Source organism: Numida meleagris, chromosome 11, assembly GCF_002078875.1.
Source record: "Numida meleagris isolate 19003 breed g44 Domestic line chromosome 11, NumMel1.0, whole genome shotgun sequence".
Taxonomy (NCBI): Eukaryota; Metazoa; Chordata; class Aves; order Galliformes; family Numididae; genus Numida; species Numida meleagris.
The window spans coordinates 10441795-10456077 of record NC_034419.1 but is presented as its reverse complement, the minus strand read 5'-3'; the positions used below and the strand labels follow the sequence as shown (position 1 = coordinate 10456077).

The following is a 14283-nucleotide window of genomic DNA, read 5'->3' as shown; positions in this document are numbered from 1 at the left end:
AACCCCCTGCTTTAGGCAGGGACACCTCCCTCTAGACCAGGTTGCTCACAGCCCCATCCAGCCTGGCGTTGAGTGCTTCCAGGGAGGGGACATCCACAACCTTGCTGGGCAACCTGTTGCAGTGTCTCACCACCCTCAGGCTGTTCAGCACAAAGTTGTGCAATTAACTGGCTGTCCAGGACACATAGGATATACTGTTGGTGGAACAGTATATCCTTTTAACCAGGCTACACGTTTAAAAACAGCCTGTAAAAACATTGTGACTTGCCCCATTCCATTAAGGAATGGCGTACGAGTGCAGAGTTGTGCAGCCCTTTCTGTAAGGGTGTCAATATCTGTTTGCGTTCATTAAAGCTGCCAGAAGCCGGGGTAGGTGGGCACATGTACCAGTTGTCCTTGCATTGAAGAGCAATTTTTCCCCATGGTGTGACATAGCATCTTGTGGCATTCCTCACCATACAGCTACTTTCGGACATACAACTTTCACTGTTGCAATGTAACTACCAGGTGTCATTTTTATTGTCACTATTAGATAACTGGATGGTGCGTGAAAATGCCATAGCTTTGATAGAGAAATAACTGGAGACCTCAAGGCACTGATATGTGACTACTGGAGGTGCTAACAACATTAGTTAATCAATGGTGTTGAAATTATGTCATTGTCCAGTAAGTGAAGCATACAACACTGCGACTGGAATCTGCTCCACACCTGATGTTTACCTTGACTTGTGCCAGTTTGCAAAATGGGTTAAGCTATTTCCAGTCTAGCATCATGCTCACCATGTGGGGCAAAGCTTGCCTAATAAAATGCTTCCAAGTGAAAAATTCTCATCAATCTTTCCTCTGTGATAAGGAGGCACAGTTCTATGTCCATGCTGAATCCTGAACCCTCTGGAGCAGAGGTGGTAGCAAAAAATTTGGACAACATGGGAATTAAATGCAAGTTCACATTTGTTTATATTCAAGGGCCACACGGAACCTTGGAGAGAGCAGCTTCTTGAAGGCATTGACAGACAACTGCAGAGACTTTTCTGTGCAATGCTATCAGTTCCATTCATCTCTTATAATCAGGTCAGTATGTTGAAAAGGCAGAATGATGAGGCTGTGAGCTATGTCAGTACCGTAAGTGAAGGTTTGGGTTCAGGTCACCTCTCAGCTGGGCTGGGTCACATCAGGCCCCTGTTTTGCACACTGGCACAGCCTGAGTGCTGGATATGGAAAGCCCTCCCATGCTTCATGATAGAATGGCTGTGCTCTGGTTTGGATTGGGACCTGGAAAAGACCAGGCAGCATGGTTTCAGTAGGCATCCTGTGCTGTCCTTCTGAAGCATAATGTAGATGCTTTGAGTCTGAGTTCCAGCAGTGCACATCAGGCTAATCTGGCATTATGCAATATGTAGCAGAAATGCTAAGTCACGGCTAGAAGCAGTAATTGAGCACCTGGTGGGAAGGCAGGGCCAACCCAGGGGAGCTCAGGTGCATGCAGTGCAATGCACCTGAGTGACTAGAAGGGGGTGGAGCCAGGATCCACCCCTTCCCAGACCTCATTTAAGGGCTGGCAGGGGAGGTGAGGGCATCTTGCTGGAGATCCCTGCCTGTCAGAGGTCTTCCAAAGGTAAGTGGTTTTTCTTCCTTTGTTTCTGTGTCCATGGCTGCTGCATTTGGGCTTGTTCTCATTTGTTGCAGGCTAGGATTGTGCTACCCTGCTATTACTGCAATACTTTCCATCATGTTACAGCATTACACACTGTGTGGGAATAGATATGGCTTTTAGCAATGTATAGACAGAGATCCTGCTAGCAGCATTATTCTGTTCACGAGCGAGTGAAAAAGGAACTCTGATATTGGGAAGCAGTAGGTTGGTAGCCCAGATCCAGGAAGAACACAGGTGTGTGTGGCTGATAAAATGAAGAAAACTAAGTTATGATCTTGGGGTTCTAAGTGCCTTATCCATATGGAGATGGCAGTGTTCAGCATTTCACATGATTTAACCCAGAAGTGGATATCTGATGTTTCCTCTTATTTCTCCTGTGCTCCTGTAAATCCTCTAAACATAGTCTTTTTATAAAGGCACGTTTTATATGGCTTTTGTAACATTAGACATTGCACATGTACACACAGAGGTGCTTTTCCCTGAGAATCTGTGGGATTTCACAGCACTTTCCCCCCCCCCCCCCCCCATTCCAGCTGGGGGTGTGAGGAACAAGGCTGTTTGTCAGGCAGTGTTTTTGTCTAAAGCGAGATGTGACCAGCCTCCCCAATGAAGGGCTTTCAAACGGGCTGCCTGGGGGATCTCACAGCAAACTTGCCCTCGCCGCAATAGTAAAAGAGCGGCTCTGATAGAGCTGGCCTGGCAAGGCAGATTTGCAGGAGCAAAGGCCTCTCAAGGGAGCGAAGCCAGCTGGAATGTCCTCTTGACTGAGCAAATCGTAAAGAGAGTTCTTATTCTGCTGGGAAGAAGTGGTGGGATTGGCCTTCCTCTCAGCCTTTGGCGAAAGGATGTGTCTGCAACAGGGAGAGGGTTTTGTCCTGAAACACTGCATCATATGGCTGTGCTCTTTCCTCAGCATAGTGCTTTCTTGGCCCTGTAAGTGGGCTGGGGAGACAGAGCTGCAGGGAGAGCTGTCCTATAATTGCTTCAGTGGCAACAGGAGCTCAACCGGCCCCCACATCTGAGGAGGAAGGACGTACCTTTGTGCCACTTTTCCTCCTCTCCTTTGCTTATTCTTTTCTCTGACAGCATTAACAGAAAAGCCATTGGGCTTTGCACCTCACTGGCCTTGTGCTGCTCTTTATTTTTCTAGGCAGATACTTGTATTGATTCTGATGCGGTCAAGTGGTTCTTGCCAGCCTCAGCCATGCTATTAGGTGTCTAAGTATATGTGTGTGGACAGAGCTGCCTGCCTCTTGCACGCAGTATCACATGAAGATTCAGCTTTACATGTTTACTTCCCTAGGCAGATGATAATGCATTTTGCCCTTACTACAAATAGTACCTTAATGAAAAAAAGAGGAAAATGCTAGTGATGCTGTTCCCTTGAGGTTTTGTATCCAGAAGGATCCCTGACCAAATAAACTACTACTGGGCTGAGCTGGAGGGTTTGATCTTCAGAAATGCTGTGGCTTTGGCCTTTTTAATGCAAATCCATTTTCTGGGAGTTCACATAGCAGTAAAAGCTCATATGAAATCAACAGGGGCAGATAGCAATTGACTTACCAGTTGTCCTCTGGGTAGCAGTCCTTCCGAGTGAAAATCATGGGCACAAAAGCATTTGCATAGGCTTGTTGTAGGAGTAATGTATCCATAGATGTGGAAATACACCTGCAGTGCTCTAAGGCAAGAGCACAAATTGAGGTTGGGGTAAATGCTTGGAAAGCTGTGAGCTTCATCTGTCACTCAGCTATGGGGTAACCTACTATTTCTGTGCCTCACCCTTCCCATCTGCGGTCTGGGAAGGGTAAGTGCGCTTCTCAAAAATGAAAATTTGTGAATATTTGTGGATGCGAATTTATAGAATGATTTGAGGTTCTCCGGCAATGGGATTTCATATTATTAGAGTCAGAACTGGGCCAGATATTGAGTTCACGCATAGACACTGGGGAATATAGCTTGACTTGCATGCTGTAGGTAAGTCTGAATCCATCCCACAGTCGCTACGTCCACAGAGAATGGCTGTTTTCCTTTAAATCTGCTGTTCTTCAATGGGTCTCCATCCTTTGCCAGCCTGTCTTTGTGACATGAATTTTCCCCATTCAAAAGCAGCAGTGTTTTATTTTTGTTTTAGCTGTGCTTGGGAATGCAGAGCAATTCAATCAAGAGGAAAATACACCATGAAAAGCTCTGAAAGCCCTGAGGTCAAGGATCTGAAGTTACCCACAATATTAATGACAAACCAGTGGCTGTGCCATGGCAACGGACAGAAGAATATGTGGCGTGGAAACCATAAGTAGTGTGGGGCTTTGAAAGAGCACAACCCAGAGAAAAATGGAAATTACATGATGTTCTCTCTGTTCTGTGCTGGGACAGCCATGTACAGTCTAATCCCCAGTGCTGGCAAGTCTGAGTTTTTCAAGAGGGCCCTGTAAGAGATGGAGAAAGGAGCTGGAGCTGGAATGAGGCTGCTGAAAGGTTTTATTTAAAAGGAGAAATGTTTGGGCAGGAACAAGTGAAGTAAAGTTGCTTTAAAAAAATAAAATAAAAAGGATGCTGATGCTTTGGGATCTTCATGCCTGGATTCTCCTCTGGGGGAGATGGAGAATTCAGTGTCCTGCTGTAGTCATGGTCCTGCTGCCATCTTCATTCTCAGAGGCAGATGTGAAGCACTGATGGGAGAACTCTTTCAAACATGGGATGCTGTTTTACCTTGCAGAAACCTGCTTCTGCTGCCTGAGAAGTGGTACCCTACAGTTAGTCCGCACCAATTTGTACTGATTCGGTTCAGACTTCCACGAACACTTTTCATTTGGCAACACTGGCAGCAAGTGACAGGATGAGAGGGGATGGCCTTAATTTGTCTCAGGGAAGGCTCAGGTTGGATATTAGGAACAATTCCTTCTCAAAGAGTGGTGAGGCGCTGGTGCAGACTGCCCAGGGAGTGGTGGAGTCACTGTCCCTGGAGGTGTTCAAGAACCATGGAGATGTGGTACTGGGGGATGTGATCAGTGGGCATGGTAGTGGTGGGTTGGGATTGCACTTGGTGATCTTAGTGGTCTTTTCCAACCTTAATGAGTCTGTGATTCGAAGTAGTTGATAGTGGGAGAACTGAGCTATACAAACCTGTGATGATCCACACACCCTGACTTGGCTGCCACAGTCTAGTCCAAGCGTGCTTTTTGTCATCGTATTGCAATGCGTGCTGAGCCACCACCTGATCTCAGGTGGTGTGTGTTAGTGTTGCGGCTTGAAGTCAGTGCCGGCAGATGTGACTCTGTTATTCCTGATTTAGTGCTAGCAGTTGGCAACCCTGCCTGCAGCGGAGGGTTGGAACTACATGGTCTTTGAGGTCCCTCCAACCCAAACCATTCTATGATTCTACAGTATGATTCTTCACAAATGCCCTTTTTGCTATTCTCTTTAGCTGTATGAGCACTTTAGCCATATACAACAGAGCACAGAGCTTTGTGTACATGCAGGTTTTTTCCTTCTTTCAAGTCAAGCCATGCCTTTTCAGAACCTTAGTGATATAGTTAATTACTCAAAACCGGGTCAGACTAAACGGGATCACTGAACAGCCTTCGGTTCTGTACTGCTGTAACATCTGTTGCTGTACCATTTGTTCTCTGCGCTGGCTATCAGATAATCTAATTCTCTTTGTGTGACCAGGGAGCACACCAGAGGAGGGAAAGGGGTGAGATCTGGGTGAGGACAGCCCTGTGTGGGAATCTGCCCATTGAATCTGGTTGGTTAGAGGAACTTGCTTGCAACAATTAAATGAGAATAGGGAAAAGAATCATATGGGGTGGTTTTCAGGGGGAGAAAGAGGGTAGCTTGACCTGGAAATGGGAAAAGGCAACAGAAAAGGGCAGCAGGACTTGTAGAAGATCATTAAACACCAGGAACAGAGTGGGCAAGGGGAGGAAAAACCACTGAAATCGGAGAATAATATATATAGGGAAAAGCAGCAGTGACCTTTGTTGCTGTGAAGGATTGCATAGCACCTGAAATATGTCTGTGAGTCCCTTTTGACAGTATGAAAGGCAGTAGTTTGGGAGATGTTGAATTTGGAACAAGAATGTAGTGCAGCTCCTGGGCACTCCAGTATGCAGTCTGCTTTGAAGCACCCTCTGATCGCTTGGGGAAAGCTGGGATTAAATGACAGAAGGGAACAGAGTTCAGCTGGGACACATGGCTGAGAAATGTGACTGTGTTTTCCTCGGTCAGTTGGCATTTGTTAGGTACCCTTTGGCATATTGTTCAGTGGCTACTTAGCTGACTGTGTGTGTTTTACTTCTGAACATGTAAGAATTGCATCTTTCCACCTCTTGTAAGGCTTGTGGCTCTGTAGCTCCAACCACATGGGAAACGAAGGTGAGATGAAGCTGGCTAGTTGGTAATGCTATTTTTCCCTGAGGATGTGCTGCTTTCAAAAGTAATCTTAACTGTACCAACTCAGTTAACTTTTAACCACCTCCTTGGCATGGTTCCTTTCCTCCTCATAACCGTGTTAAACATTTATACTTGTTATGAATAGAAATGGTGATGAAGAATGAGCGGGAGAGTGATGGTGAAGTGTGCATGCATGGACTGAGAGTGATCCAGACTTGCATTTCTGTGGCATTGTTTTGTTGACACGTGTGCAGGGCAGAGATGTGCTTTGGCTTCCTTCCCCCATTGAACATCTGGCTAGAGCTGACTGACAGTGGGTAGTGCCATGGCAGATCTGCAGGAATCTGGCACCTGCCTTGGAAAAATGAGCAGGACCAGACTGATGACCACATTTGAGGCAAAAGGCAAATGCTGTCCTTACTGTGCGGGTCTGGGACTTTTGTTACTTTCATAAACCTATACCAGAGGGATCTTCCAGGAAAACTTGATGCCATGCGGAGAGGCTGGTGGTAGAGGTAGGTGTGGAGAGGAGGAGCAGGATTAGTCCATGCAAGACTCTAGTCTCCATGCCAATGAACATGGCTAGCGTGTCCTTATCCATCCTGGTATGGTGGGGATGGGTTGATGGTTGGATGAGATGATCTTCATAGTCTTTCCAACCTTAATGATTCTATGATTCTTCCTCCAAGGTCTACAGTTTTGCTGGTCAAACTAGATATTGACAACTCTGAGCTATTCTTCTTTTCTCAGATGGCCTAGATGCTGCACTTGGTCTAAGGAACTTCAATTCTGCCTTTCTGGCTGCTTTCTTGACTGCCCTCAATCCCTTGGTATTTCTCAAAGTGGTTGTGTGACTCTTGAGCCACAGCTGCTTCCTGAGTACAATTCCTCATGCACTGACTATGGCACATAACCAGCAGTATGGCCTGTAGGGGCTCTGCAGGCTTCTCTGTGCCTTTCGATCTTTCTAAAAGTAAACTAGAGAGGATAAAACTGCTGTCACTGTGTGCACAGCCCACTGCCAACATATCAGAGCAGAGAGACCCCAGTGCAGCTGTTCTCCTTGCTTTTGTGGTTTTTTGGGGTTACAGCGTGTCTTGTGGGTTTTGGCTGCACAGAACTTCCAGCGTGCAAAGGAAGGTTGGCTGCTACTCCTCCAGCTGTTCATAAAGTGATACATGTTAGTGGTGAACCTGTGTGTAATATCAGAAACAGCAGCTACAGATGGAAAATCACCACAGTGTAAGCTGTACTGACATGCTCAGCACCTGACATCAGATTCCTTGGAAAAGATCCTGAGGAATCTGGGAACTGTGGCATATGATGGATTATTTCTGATTTGGCCTGTGTCCTCCATGCAACTTATTTCTGTCAGTCTGTGCTTCTCCTGACAGCTGGAGGGTTGTGGAAATGCAGCTCGCCTCTTGCGGCCTTTACTATTCCTGCTCTGCTAATAGGCTGGTGTAAGTGAGTGTGACACATGCAAATGTTTATCATATGTCCTAAGGTGACAAAGTCCTGGAGTACAGTCTGCTCTGTTCTTTCCAGCAAGGATGCAAAAAATAATCCTGCATGTTTGCTGGGAGCAAGAGGCTTGGTTAAACTCCAGCCTTTGCATTCCTTCAGAGTTTGTAGGCAATTATGCACTGAGGAAAAACAGCTTACCGTGGGCTATAGAGAAGGGGCAGATTTAAAGCCCATTGTTGTCTTCTGATTCCTGGCAATAAAACCTGCAAAGCCTGCTTTCAGCTTCTCCAGGGGCTGGAAGTTCTTTATGGTTCAGTCTTCTCTCCCTAAGGATATCTACCAATAGGAAATAACCTATCCAAACTTCAACCTGAAGCACAGGTATGACCAAAGCTGAGCCCAAGGTAAAGCTGCTGAATAGTTCTGCATCTGTCATAGGTCAAAAAGCAAGGCTGAAACCAGGTTTGTAATGGCATTTCAACTCCAGATGCAAGTTTTCTTTTTAGAGTCTTGTATTTATATGCTTTTCTAGTTGCAACCCCAGGGAAATAGTGGCGCTAGTGGAAAGGGTGGTTTTTACCCCATGGGCTGCAGGAGCAGAGTCCCAGCTTTGGTGGCCTCCTGCCTTGGAAAGGAGGGGAGCTCACTGCTGGGATTGTTGTTTCCCAGGCACCAGGACCAAATTTGTTCTGTTAGTGGATCTGCTTTTATAACGCACAAGTCCTCCTAGGTATGCAGAGAGGACAAGATGAGCCGTTAGCTCCTGCAATAGTTCCAAAAAAAGAGCAAAAGTCCTGTACTGCTTGTTCACAGCCTCCCTGGCGTTTGCACAGGGGAAGTCTAATGCCATTCCCCTGCCATATTGTTTCCCATAAGTATCTGCCAAAGAATGCCTGATGCAAAAAATAAACTGTGGCAAATGCCGTCTGTTTCCATTACTGTATGGAGAATGACTGGCTTATGTAACGTGCAGTGTGAAACTGTTGTAGAGATCAAATATAAATATTGCTCTACTGTGGAATGTACTGGGAGCATAGTTGACATTTTTGTGGCTGACAAAAAAATCAAAGCTCATTATCACTCCTGAGGTTTAAACTCTGTGTGTGTGTCTTTCTATTTCTGTGTATTAAAGGCTCTGAGTCGAGTCCTGATATTCTGATCTATTTTTACTTGGTTGCTCCTCAGGCAAAACTTCCATTGACACTAATTGGAAAGCTGCCTAAGTAAAGGGCACTGAGGGAGTTCAGAAGCTGGCTGTAACTCGGCTTGGTTCTTACTTTTGAAAATCCCTTTCTTGAGGTTTGTATCTTTAAACTTGTGTTAGCAAATCTGCAGTCTGGTGCAAATTGCATTGCACTGTTGGTACTGAACATTGATTTCTACATGGTTGAGATCTTTCCTGCTCTGCTTTTTGGATAAGGTATCCTGTGGGTCTGTCCCTTGCAGGGCTTTCCTGGTGGAAGAGGTGAAGCCAGCCAGATGGCAGTAGAGCTGTGCTGACATGCTGTATGGGTCTGGCATGCAGAATATCTATCTTAATTCTCCCCTCTCCATCACGGGAGTGGTGATGATCACATTTGGAGTTTGGTGGCAAGGATTCAAACAAGTTCCCTCTAAGCTCTCCTCCTAGCTCTTCTCTTTTCCTCATATGCTATTGACAGGGGATGTCAGGTGCAACCTCTGAACATGGGGCAGCCAGAAAGGAAGAGCCACTTCTTTAGCTCATTAGCTTGAGCTTTTGATTTTTAGACTTGCTAAAATCCTTCTCCTGCTCCCCAGAAAGAATTTGAGGCAAAACACATGCAGTCCATGCTAGACAGATGGTGCTGCAAAAAAGGGTGGCAGTGAGGTGCTGTGGGAAGGAAATGAAGGAGTGGGTGTGAAAAGAGGATGGAGAGAGTAAGTATGTCTGATGTAGGCATGAGAAAGTAATGGGAAGAATGATGTAAACCAGCCCTTGAAGTGAGCAGGGGAGCTGCAGTATGTGAAATTCATGTCACCAAGCAGCGACTTATATCAGCTCACAGGGGCTCCCCGTAACCCGCAGTGGCTCTATCAGGAGTTGTTGAGTTAAAGGTGCTTTCTGGACTCAGTGAAAGGCTCTGTTCTCATCTTTCTGCATCCTGAGCTCTGCTCTCGTGGTGCTACCAGTTAGACTAAATAGTCTGGAGTTTAGGAACTTGGACCAACACCCACAATTCCTTTCTTATCCTATGACCCAGACTATGTTTCAACTGTGTTGTTTTCCAGCTATTTCTGGAGATGGTAGATGAAGCCATGCTCTAGGCCACAGTGCTGGTCCTGGAAATTAGCTATGTTTTGCTATTGGGAAAGCAGTGGTGGAAAGTTGCTAAGTGTTTATTTGCTGTCTCTGTAGAGAAGGGATTCCCAAATTTCACCGTGGCACTTAGTGGAATCCACAGCTCTACTTGCTGGTAAATGTCAAACTTCTGATTCTTTCTAGAAAAGAGATGTATCCTCTAATGCTCGTAGACCCATTAACTGTGGCTGCAGAGCGATGACATCTTGCCAGTACGACCTTCAGGAGAAGATGGTGAATAGGTGAGGAGGTAAACAGGCTGGATGGTCTCAGTGGTGCGTGGAGCTGGATGGGGATATCGTCTAGAGCAGTCACAGCAGAGATGATTGGACTAGATAATTTTATTGATCTTTCTAGCCTTAATGATTCTGTAATTCTGTGACAGCAGGAGGACGCTATGCTGACTTAATGTTCTACAGACTTTATGTGCATTCAGTGAGTTTTAAATAGTGCTCATTAGCTGGCCAGACAGTTCACCGATGAATTGTTTGTGCCGACCGCTGCTCATTTAAATGCTAATGAAGTTTAATATGATCTTAAAATATACACCCTCTTTAAACCTCAACTTACACTGACAGTGCAAGAAGAACAGGAAATTTCCCTTCTGCTAGCCAACTGTAGTGCCAAGCTTCACGTTTCTTACCCTCTAATATGACAAAACATTCTATCTGTTGGTCCAGGCAGCTGGTTCAGTTGCAAAAGATCAATTTGGCTTCAAATGCATTTCCTGGGGAAAACATGTAGCCTTTCCTGGGATATCTGCATAAGCAGTAAAACGTAGAAATGCCTTGTTATGAGTGTTTTTCTTGAGGCTGCTCATCAGGTGTTTAGCAAGCCAAGAGAACCGACTAATTTCGATAACTCCGATAAGGAGCCCCTCATGTTTCTCGGCTTCATTCATTATTATACTTAATGCATAATTACAGCTGGGTAAGATATCATTAGCCATTAATTTCCTGTTACTGATGATGGTGGAATTGAGTTGTCACTTGTAAGAGCCTTATTTCATGCTTCTTAGTGCCTCAGCCTCCAGCACAGCATCTCTGAAATATCTCTGTGGAGCAAACAAAGTGTGACTTCCCTAGAGCTTAAAAGCAAAAGGAGAACTGGACATCAAATCCTGCAGAGCTCACCTCTGCCAGGGGATCTATTCCTGCAAAATGCTGAATGTCCTCAACACATTAGTGAGAGTGAAAGCCAAAGCTCTCCGGCTCACAGCAACTTCAACTCCTTAGTACTGTAGGAATGTACAACAGGTAAACTTCCCCCTTCTGAGCCAAGGAGAGCAAACATCTTCTCTAGGCATCTCTTGTACTCTTAGATGCTTGTACTGTATTTCTCTATCCACCCACTGTGATGCTCCGGACAAGAAACTTCAGACCTGAAGCAACCAGAGCGTAGGCTCCCGTAGTGCCTCTGTTCATAGCCCACTTGCTTTGCAAAGCACTCATTCCTCCCTCGGATTGCTAAGAAGCGTGGCTTTTCTGATAGCTCATTTACTGGGAGTGTGCCTGACCTTTAAAGGGTTCACATTCAATTACCCCTGTGCCACTTTCTGGTCACAAAGCAAATATCTCAAACAGCTGAGAAGGCAGTGCAACCGACGAGGATGTTTCCAGCCAAATCTCTTAGCAGAAGGGAAGAAAGACATGTGAGTTTCTCAGAAAGCCATCTGCAAAATAGGAAGTGCTCTCTTTAGGAGCATCCATTTTTATCTCTCCACCAGCTTGCCTCTACGTCATAACAACACCCCTTTATAAAAAGCTTTTATTGTTATTACTACTGTGGCTTGAGGATGTAACAATAATGGAGACTTTGGGGCAAAATAAATACAAATATACCTGTCAACCCTGTTGTCTATCTTCGTACATAGCTTGCAAGGTTTTTGTGTGAATGGGTGATGCCATGGTTCACATTGTGCCATTGATTAGCTGACTGTTGACTGAGCTATCCACCTAGTGCTTTGAAGATGAAGTGTGAATACTTATTGTCATCATCGTCACTCTGGCTCTTGGTTGCGTGGACAACGTTCAGCACTGAAACTCCAGCTCCAACCACCCCAGGCATGGGTGTTGTTTGGACATCGATCTGCAATTAAGTTCAAAGTCTAGCAAGTCTTTATCATGGAATTAATAAAACCCCAGGTGGGACCATCTTGAGGGCAAATCTCCAGCCTCCCTGGGATCAGTGGGACTTTTGCAAGTGGCTAGACTTGGAACCAGGAGTGCAGGCTTGAACCTCAAGATAGGATTGTATTTACAACTTGAACTTAAGGCTGGGTAGGAGCTGAGCAATCTGAAGCTCATACCTAAAGACTTCCAAGTAGAAGCAGCTGAATAAAAATATTCTCCTCAGATCATCTTAGTCTGGGGCTTCTTCTCAGGCAATGGGGAAAAACATGATGATCTGCCCCATCTCTCTCTGTGGCACACATGTCCCCTTTTTGGGTTGCTGTTGCTGCACGTGATTTAGCCTGTTAGCCCTGGAATACCTGGAAACTTGTGATGAATTGTGTACTCTGAAGAGGGCTTTGGATTTCTCATTCTCATAATGAGGAAACTCAGATTTCACCGTCTCCATGCACGGCATCCATCAGCACATGCACTAGACCCGGTGAGCAGAGACACTTATAAAAAGTTTAAGGATTAAGGTTTTAATGTGGACAGATCTCCCTTGAGTAGCTCTCCCTCCGTTGCTCTGAAACACAAACCTCCCTGCACAGCTGTGGTGCTGAGATAAGTGATTATGCCAAAGCATTGGTTTCTTTGCATCTGGCTAACAGGCTCAGTCCCCAGCTCAGGCTGTGCTAAACCTGAAAGGCATTTGGCTGTTGTGGTTCCTGTGGTAACTGCTTTCCTCCAGTACAAGCAGAGAGGTCTATGGTGAGAAAGGTGCAGTGATGCTGGGCTTTGTTTACTGCTGAAGGCTTCTGTTCAGAATCACCTAGAATGGGATTTGTATTGTCTGTTTGCTGGTGTTTAAAATTCAGTGTTTAAGGCAGATTCCTTCTGGAGTCAGTGTGGAAAAATGAGCTTTTCAGCTAGGTCTCTCCTGAACAGAAGTGTTTAAGATGCATGGAATAAATTGTCCCCTGAAGGTGCTTGACTCCCCTACCTACCTGATGCTCAGCAAGGTGCATCCAGCCTGTTTCAATTTTGACAAGTTCAGTGTGGAGTTTTAGACATTAGTCAAGCTATGCTGGCTTAATAGTGCTTACAGCTCACATTTTCCCTCTTATCTGTGAAAGGCAAAGGCTTACAAAGCTGAGCTGATATGCAGTAGCTCAGAAAAAAGTGCAACTCAACTGGATGCACGAGAATGAGGATACAGCAACTGTGATTTATAAAATGACTGAGGTGTGCCTTCAAGTACTGGTAGTTTGTTAGTTTTGGAAGGTAACCAGTCAATACAAGGGGCATGGTTTAGTGGAAAATATTGGTGGAAGGTGGCAGCTGGAGTGGATGATCTTGGAGGTCTTTTCCAACATCTGATTCTATGATTCTATGAATATTTATCATAGTTGGCAAACTGTTGAGTGTGAAAGCTATTTTATCTGCGTGGTAATGCACTGGAACAGGCTGCCCATGGAGAAGGTGAAGTCACCATTCCTGGAGGTGTTAAGAAACATGGAGATGTGGCACTGAGGGATGCGGCTTAGTGAGCAATGTTGGCAGTAGGTGGACAGTTGGACTAGATGATCTTAGAGGTCTTTTCCAACCTTAATGATACTGTGATTCTATCCTTTCTTGTAGTGATGTGCATGTAGAAGCTCATGGCTCATAAGGTCTCTTATTGGAAGCATGCTGGCCTGACCTTGACTATTCTATAGTTTGTAAGCTCTTCTTGAGCTTAAGACCAATTTCCTGTATCTTTCTGGATGCTTGATAGCATTTCAACGGATTAATTACTATACTAAGGGGCAACAAAATAAACCAAAAAACTTTGAAACATGTTAAGGGGATGCAAGAGAGGAGAAGAGAGGACTGTAGTACATTTGAGCGCATAGTTAGATATTGGCAGGCTTGATGACTGTCTCCAATATTAGAGGTGTTTTGGGGAGGAAAGGCCAGAGCCTTTTGCTTCTTTTAAGCTATCTTGGACAAACTGCAAAGGACTTCTGCAGGGCTCTCCCAGTTCAAGTTAATGAAATGTATTTAATCATACAGTGATTTGAAAGGTAGGAAGAACAAGATCTCTTTTGCTCCTCTACAAGACTAGTATTTGTTTTAGCCTTGTGACCTGGTATTTGTTCAGTTAGAGTGATAGTCCCCTGGTGTTATAGATAGAAAGGAAGTTGTTTTAATGCTCATTCACGGCCAGAACCTTCTGGGAGGGTGCAAATTCCTTAAAAGCTCATTAAATTATTACCTTCATCCCTGCCTGTGCAGCGTAGAACGTTTCCCTCAGTCTTAATGTCACCGTCTGTTCAGGCGTATTATTACAGAACGGA

General features: G+C 45.2%; 1 long non-coding RNA gene across 1 annotated transcript; it reads left to right on the top strand.

The window, feature by feature from the left end:
* On the top strand, window positions 1585–10845 carry LOC110404986. Its single transcript, XR_002442627.1, has 3 exons — window positions 1585–1615; window positions 8699–8812; window positions 9978–10845. It is a non-coding gene; the product is annotated as an uncharacterized LOC110404986 (long non-coding RNA).